This window comes from Tupaia chinensis, unplaced genomic scaffold, assembly GCF_000334495.1.
Source record: "Tupaia chinensis unplaced genomic scaffold, TupChi_1.0 Scaffold000140_1, whole genome shotgun sequence".
Lineage (NCBI taxonomy): Eukaryota > Metazoa > Chordata > Mammalia > Scandentia > Tupaiidae > Tupaia > Tupaia belangeri.
In genome coordinates, this window is record NW_006159610.1 from 6,783,528 (window position 1) to 6,792,235 (window position 8,708).

The 8,708-nt window shown below is 40.7% G+C and overlaps 1 pseudogene; it reads left to right on the top strand.

Annotated features, from left to right (window-relative positions):
* Positions 1-2,359: 2,359 nt before the first annotated feature.
* LOC102478093 (tubulin beta-7 chain-like) overlaps positions 2,360-8,708 on the top strand; it is an 11,572-nt pseudogene continuing 5,223 nt past the window's right edge.

The window sequence follows — 8,708 nt, forward strand, 5'->3', positions numbered from 1 at the left end:
ACCAAGGTCAGCCATGTGGGAATTCCAACACCTTAACTACCACGCCACCTGCTGGCCCCTAATATTTTTTATTTTTTTAAATTTTTAATGTAAAGCACTGCTTGGCTGTCTCATTCTCCTTTATCTTGCTAATCCTCACCTTTCCTCCCTTTCAGATAGGAGAGGTAAAGACAGACCCTTTGAGAAGTCATCTGTATTTGAGCTGTGAGCAGGCCCTTCACGTAGCAGGTGCACATGCTGCATGGTTTTCATTTTTTGCTTTTTTTCTTTTCTTTTTATTTTTTTCCTTATTCTCTTTCTTTGTTTTCTTTTTCTCTTCCTTTTTCTTTTATCTTTATAACTGCTGCACAGCCTCCACACACTGATTGTCTAGACAGGTCTAGGTGCACAGTAGCCTAACATCTGTCTACTATTAGGGTCAAATAATCCTCAATTCCCACTGAATCTGCTGCACAAAGAGAGAAAAACAGAACTGCAGAGAGATTGTAGATCACATCCTCCTCCATGCCTCTGAACACTCAGATTTAACTTCAAGAAATTCAGAAGAAACGTATAATTCATCAGATGACCAGAAACCATCACAGAGGCACAATAAATATGAGAAAACAAGAAAATAACTTTCCCTCAAGGGAAAAGAACAATTCCTCGTGCACAGATAGTACAATGAAACTTGTGGAAATGTCAGATAAAGAATTTAGACTATTCGTAGTGACAAAGCTAACAGAGATCCAAGAGAAAAGAGACCACAAACTCCAGAGGATGCAGGAGAAAAGAGTCAACGAGTTCCAGGAGGTGTGGAAGTTCTCACATGAGTTGAAAGAGGAAATCCACACCATAAAAAAAGAATCGGATGGAACTGTTAAGAGGTGAAGTCTATAATATAGGAAATCAAAACCTCCCTTGAAAATATTGAAAGCAGATTAGATCATGCTGAAGACACATGCTGAGATATGTGTCTCTGATGTAGAAGACAGACCTTTGTCCTAGAAAAATTCACCAAAAAGACAAATTAACCCAATGAACTGAAAATAATATACAAGAAATATTAGATACCATTAAACATCCAAATATCCGGAAAATCGGTATCCCAGAAGGTGAAGAAAACTTTCGAAACCTAAAGAGGCACTCAAATATCCAGACCCAAGAAATACAAAGGACCCCACCTATAATCAACCCAAAAAGATCTTCTTCAAGGTATATCATAGCCGGATTGACCAAAACCACAAAGACAAGATTCTAAAATTGACAAGAGAGAAACGTCAAGTTACTTACAAAGAATATCCCATCAGGCTAACAGCGGACCTTTCATTGAAAACAATGTGAGCAAGAAAGAATGGGAAAATATATTCAAAGCATTGAGTGAAAAATAATTTCAACCAAGAATCTGAAGGATAACCCTTCATGTGGGGAGAAAAGACAAAAAGTTCTCAGATAAACAAAACCTGAAAGAATTTACCAACACCAGTCCAGCTCTCCAAGAAGTACTGAAGGGAGTGCTGTACCAGGAAAACTAAAGACAGACACACAGAAATAAGAGTACAAAAAACAACCAAGAAAATGGCCAACTTAATGATAGGGACAAGTTTAGAATTGAATGTTAACTTCTGGAATTTAAACAGAAGGGTCGGGCCACAACAGAAGAGAGATTAATCACATGAGACTGAACTGGTGAAATAGAATTTCTGACTTTTGACTAGAATATGGCTGGTTTACTCCTATGGTTTGTTTTCCAGATTTAAGGTTTTTTTGTCTTTTCTTGAACTGTTGATAGGTTCATCTACCTACTATTTGAATAGAATCCTAACCTTTTTCCTGGCTTTAAGTCTTAAGCAATTTCTCTTACCATTTTGTGATCTTAATTTATTAAAGCTAAAACTGCTTTTCTTGAAATTAAAAAATACCTATTTAATAACCACAGTAAGTTATATAGCCTCAGCTAGGTGCTACTTTATAGTATGTTCATTCTACTCACTGAGTTTTATGCCTAAAGTCAGACATGTGTTCACAGACATGTATATATCAGTTGAACTTGGTATTGAAAGTATTTAATTAAAATGTTTTGTACATCAATAAAACTTGGGAAAAAAAAAAAGAGTCATGGAAAGCAACTGTAGATACCAAAGACAGTGTCAAAGGAGGGTGGGAAATGGAAGACAGTGAGAAGGGAATCAATTGGGAAAAAATGCAAAATATGTAAGAAACAAGAAAGTTTCTTTCTTTCTTTGTTGATGATAACATGTATAGTAATATTATTGATTAAGCCAATATACAATGTATTCTGGATGGGAAATCTCATTTTGTATGCTGTGATGATGTACAGTGAATGAATGTAAAATTATATTTTTTTTCAAAAAGCTATAGCTCTCAGAAACTTGCTGCCTCCTTGTTCAGACCTTGCTGCTTCAGCGTCCCGGGCACATTCCGTCCTTTCAGCCTAAGGCCAGCAGAAAGAAAAAATTATATGTCTTCTTGCCCTGTACAGACCTCAAGGTGAGCAAAAACATAAAATTTTAACCATGAGGGAAACCGTGGACATCCAGGCCAGTCAGTGTGACAACCAGATCGGTGCTAAGTTTTGGGAAGTGATCAGTGATGAACATGGCATCAACCCCATCGGTACCTACCATGGGGACAGCGACCTGGAGCTGGACCACATTTCCGTGTACTACAATGAAACCACAGGTGACAAATAAGTTCCTCGTGCCATCCTGGTGGATCTATAACTTGGGACCATGGAGTCTATTTGCTCAGGTCCTTTTGGCCAGATCTTCAGTCCACACAACTTTGTTTTTGGCCAGTCTGGGGCAGGCAACATCTGGGCCAAGGGCCACTATACAGAAGGGGCTGAGCTGGTTGACTTGGTCCTGGATGTAGTGCCTAAGGAGGCTGAGAGCTGTGACTGCTGCAGGGCTTCCAGCTGACCCACTCACTGGATGGGGGTACCGGCTCTGGAATGGGCACCCTCCTCATCAGCAAGATCTCAGAAGACTACCCTGACCACATCATGAACACATTCAGTGTGGTACCCTCACCCAAGGTGTCTGACACTGTGGTTGAGCCCTACAATGCCACCCTCTCCATCCATCAGTTGGTAGAAAATATAGATACGACCTATTGCATGGACAACCAGGCTCTTTACGACATCTGTTTTCACACCCTCAAGCTGACCACACCAACCTATGGCAAGCTGAACCACCTTGTCTCAGCCACCATGAGCAGGGTCACCGCCTCCCTCCACTTCCCAGGCCAACTCAATGCTGACCTTTGCAAGCTGGCCATCAACATGGTGCCCTTCTCACACTTTCACTTCTTCGCTTTCTGTCTCTCTGTCTCTGTCTTTCTGGCGAGCACACGCACCCTATAGCAAAAATCTCTCAAAAAAAATAAATAAATAAATAAAATAAAGAGTCACAGTTTCTGGACCAGCAGGTAGCATAATGGCTCTGTCTCTGGACTCCCATGTAGCCGACCGCAGTTTGAGTCCTGGACCCAGTGGCTTAAATTCACGCTGGGCACATGTGCATGCGTGCCCAAGATCCCAAGAAGAGAATGGAGAAGGGATTGTGGCATGATCATCCCCCCTGGGGGGTGATTTCTTGCTTTCTGTCTCCCTGTCTCTCTGTCTATCTGGTGAGAGCATGCACCCTACGGCAAAAACATCTCAAAAAAAAAAAAAAAAGTCACAATTTCAAGGATTTCCATGCTCCATCTCTCAGCTTCATGGGAGGAATTAACAGTTATTATCTCCATTTCATTCTCCCTCCAAGCTCCATCCTGAGCTCTGTTTCCCTCAGAAGGCTCTGCCCCACTCTATGGCGTCCTCTCTACACCCACACACATTGAATTTCTCCCTTTTCCCTGATCAGAGCTTAAAAGGACAAAACCAGACAAGTTTTGGTTCCTAAAACTCCTGAATTGCCTTCCCCATGCCCCCCTTTTCTTACCCACTAAGGAGTAGCATGCCTGACTTACATGGAAAGGGGCATCCTTCCCCGAATGTCTTGAGCCATTGCCCAGAGGGGAGGGGCAGGACACTCTCCGTCTTTTTTGCAACATCTCATCTCTTCTGCTCTTTTCCCTCCCACCCTTGGTTTTGTGCTACACTTCAGATTACTCCTGTAAGGTCTGAGGGAAGGGAATAGAGACATGGCGGAAACATTCCCGCCAGCAGGAACGTTCGTTCCTGTTGTCCACACCTGGCCCGCCATCACCAACCAACTTTCCTGCCCTTCAGCACTTGGCGCACCCACCAAAATTGAACAGAAACAACGAACTTCATTGGCTAGACAAGAATCCATGGCGAGCACCTATTGGACAATGACCCTTTAAGATCGAGCAGCACCCACCCTGGGTGTGATTCCCTGGGCCTCTGACCAGACCGAGGGACCTCACCCGAGACCCTTTTTGCAGAATAAATTATGCTGGTTTTATTAAACTCCAAGGCCTGACTCTGGTATTTTCACCTTTGCTGCCTCTGACTTCGCCACCGCTCCCAAATCAAACCTAACACCTCTTTTGTGTTGAACTTGCTGCTTTTTTTCATATTGAAAAGATGACATTGTCCCAAGAGCCAAAAATAAATGGGAATTGGGGGAAAATAAAGCTATAACCAAATATTTTATTCTGACAAAAAGGTAACAGAGATATCTAAGACATTTAAAGGTAAATCAGTTAGTAGGTATATAAGTGAAATTTACATTACCAAGCTAGAAAGTGTAGAAAAAGAGAACATACATTAATTATTATCATTGGAATTATAGTATGGAATTATAGACAATTCCCAGGTAAGTTGAAGATTAAGGGCATTATCGAATTATCTCTTTAAAACAATATAAACATTCCAAATTATCAGAGGTAACCCCGGGGGGGTAATTTCTTGCTTTCTCTCTGTCTGTCTCTCTCTCTCTCTCCCCGGCAAGTGCACGTGGCCTATAGCAAAAAATCTCTCTAAAACAAAAACATCTCTCCAACACACACACACACAAAATACATACATAACTTTAGGGAATATTTTGTAAATGGTTTAAGTAAAATAATGGGAGAGATCTATGCTCAAACATACCTCTGTCGAACATGTAAATGGACTTAACTCCCCTATTAAAAGAAAAAGATTGGCAGATTGGATCACAAAGCACAGTCTAATTCTGTGCTGTTTACTCCTACTTAGAACAAAATGATGCATAAATGTTGACAATAAAAAGATGGGCAATGGTTCAGTGAGGCAAATGCAAATAAAAAGAGAGCAGGTGTCACAATCAAACAAGGTTGAATCCAGGTCAGATTCATTAAGCAAGTCAAAGAAACACACTTTGAATGATAAAGGGTCCATTTCTCAATGAAGATATAACAGTTATGCATATGGAACAAAGAACAGTATGAATATTCAAAAAACAAAAATAATAGGAGCTGCAAAAACAGTAATAGAAGATGATAGTCGTGATAGTTCAAGGGAAGAAAATGTAAGTAAAGCTTCTCAGTAATCTAAATATCAGAAACAATAAGGAATAGATGGTTAATAGAGCTTATACCTTGAAAACAAAGAATCAACTTCCCTTTCAAGGACCCTTGGAAAATGCAATAGAATTGACTGTACAGTAGGCCACAAAGAAAACATCAGTTTCATAGCTGTTCACCATGCACCAGTTCTAAGCACGTCACGTTTGTATGAACTCAATTCCAACACCTTAAAAAAGTATGTATACTATTAATTCCGTTTTGCAGATGGGGAAATTAAAACACAGAGTGCTTACATCACTGGGCCAAGGCCTTAGCACCTGTCTAGTAAACAGTGTTAGAGCACAGAGCTGGGAAGCTGCACAGCTGGAATTCTGACCCAGGCCTCCTGTTCCCAGTCTGTGCTCTTAACCAAGAGGCCTGAGACTGTCTTCCATAAAGTCTCTAAAATAAAACCCATGCCAAGAGTTTCTAAACACAATGTCATTAAAGTGAAATTGATATAACCAAAAAACAAAAACCATGCTACCATGGTATATGTATGTATGTGTGTATGTGTGTATATATATATATATATTTTTTTTTTTTTCTTAAGAAAAGGCAACAGGATCCCACATAGCCCACTGTGCAGTTTGAGTCTCAGACCCAATGGCTTGAAAGACCCACCAGCATGGGTGCACATGTGCCCAAAATCTCAAAAGGAGAATGAAGGGATTGCAATATGGTCATCTCCCGGCAGGGGTGTTTTCTCACTTTCCCACTCTTTTTCTATCTCTCTTTAGCAAGCACAAACACCCTACAGCAAATTTTAAAGAAATATTTGAAATCAGAAAATTGTTACACTTTCTAAGTGTAAAACCTGAATATTATATGCCCATCGGAAAGTTCACAGTATAAACAAGTTTGTGGTATGTTCATGAATGACATTCTACACAGCAAGAAAAAGTAAATGACTGGTAATATGCAATGATATGGATGAATTTCAGTAGTGTTGAGAGAAAGAAGCTGGACATGATATCCCTACGTACATATTCCATGATTCCATGTACCACGTTCATGAACAGGCAAAGCTAATCTGTGGGGTAAGAAGTCAGAATCGGGGGTTACCTCTGGGAGGACATTGACTGGAAAGGGCAAGACAGGCCTTCCCAGAGGGAGGAAATCTTATGTATCTTGAAGTCAGTAGTGATTAAAGGGATGTGTGCAAAAGGAAAAATTACATTGTATGCTGTTCGTGAATGGTCAGGAAGCCTTCATTTTTTTCCCCCTGCTTTTTCTTTTTTTTTCTTGAGAGAGATTTTGCTATAGAGTGCGTGTACATGCCAGAGACAGACAGAGAGAGAGAGAGAGAAAGAGAGAAATCACCCCCTCTCCCGGGAAGATGACCCCTTCTCCTGTATTCTCCTCTTGGGATTTTGAGCACACACACGTGCCTGGCGTGTTTTAAGCTGCCAGGTCTGGGACTCGAACCACAGTTGATTATGTGGGAATCCAGCGATGTAACCATTATGCCAATCTGCTGGTCCCACATTTTAAAAATTTACATTTTATCACTGTACATCTTTACAGCATGCATGTGTTTTCTCAGCATAAATATTAGTCAAGTCAGATATCACCATACCCACTAACATCAACACACGACTTTTCATTTGTGTGTCTATTAAATGTTTTGTTTGTTCAGAAGTCCTGAATAAAAAAACTTTAAAAATTGTTAATCATTATTTAATTTTATTTATTATTATTGTTTTCCCATCAGAGAGGCAGAGAAAGAGAGGGAAAGTGAGAAAGCAAGCCACCAAGTCCAGGACTCAAATTGCAGTTGGCCATGTGGGAATTCAGTCGCTTTAACCACCACCCCACCTGCTGGCCCCATGAATTTAAAAATTTTGAAAGATGCTAATACTCAGCCAACAGTGTCAGCTCCAAGACAGAATAAGCACGAATGGGCTGTCACTGCAGTTTAACTGGTGGGTCTCCTATCTTTCTTTCTTCTTTTTTAGAATTATTTATTTTATTATTATTTTTAACTTGCTACAGTCATGGGGGGCGGGTAGTGAGAAAGCAAGCTGCCAGTCCGGGACTCAAACCATGGTCAGCCATGTGGGAGTCCAATGCACCAACCACCATGGCATCTGCTGGCCCCCAAGTCTCCTGTTTCTAAAACTGGAGCACACAGTGTCCCCAGATCAGTTCTCAGTGTTGTGATATATGGGGAGACATCAAAAAGTTCATGGAAAGACAGAATTAAAGCACAAATTTATTCTGGTACAAAAAAGTTTGAAACTCGTGCATAGTTTTTTCATAATATACATTTCCTAAGAACTTTTTGAAGAACCCTTGTATATTCATGATATTATAAACACACACACAGAGAAATATCTATCTTTTTTTTGGAGAGGTTTATACTATAGGGTGCATGCGCTCGCCAGAAGACAGAGAGAGATAGAGAGACAGAGAGACAGAAAGCAAGAAATCACCCCCCAGGGGGGATGGCCACACCACAATCCCTTCTCCTCCATTCTCCTCTCAGGATCTTGGGCATGCACACACACGTGTCTGGCATGAGTTTAAGCCACTGGGTCCGGGACTCAAACCGTGGTCAACTACATGAGAGTCCAGGGACATAGCCATTATGCTAACTGCTGGTCCCAGTACCTTTTTTTTTTTTTTAATTGGAGAAGTTCTTTGCTATAGGGTGTATGCGCTCACCAGAAAGAGAGAGACACAGAGCAGAAAGTGAGAAATCGCCCCCTGGGGGTATGGCCACGTGAAAATCCCTTCTCCATTCTCCTCTCAGGTTCTTCGGCATACATGCACACATACCTGGCATGAGTTTTAAGTCATTAGGTCCGGGATTCAAACTGCAGTCAACTATGCAAGTCCAACAATGTAACCATTATGCCATCTGCGGGCCCCTAAAAGAACATTCTTTATAGGCTACAGAAATTCATCCTCTGTGAAATGTATTCCAGTTTTTTTCCAGTTCTGTCATTTTGTCTTTTGACTAATACTGTATTTCTGCCATGTTGAAATGTAAATAGTTGAAATTATCAGTCACAATCAGAAAAGTCTCTCTATTCTGAGATTATTTTTTTAAAATGTCAGCTGATTTCTTCTAAAAATTTTTTGACTCCAAATTTTCACTTTAAAATATTTATTCATGGGGGACCAGCAGTTAGCGTAATGGCTATGTCGCTGGACTCCCACGTAGTTGACCGTGGTTCGAGTCCTGGACCCGGTGGCTTAAACTCATG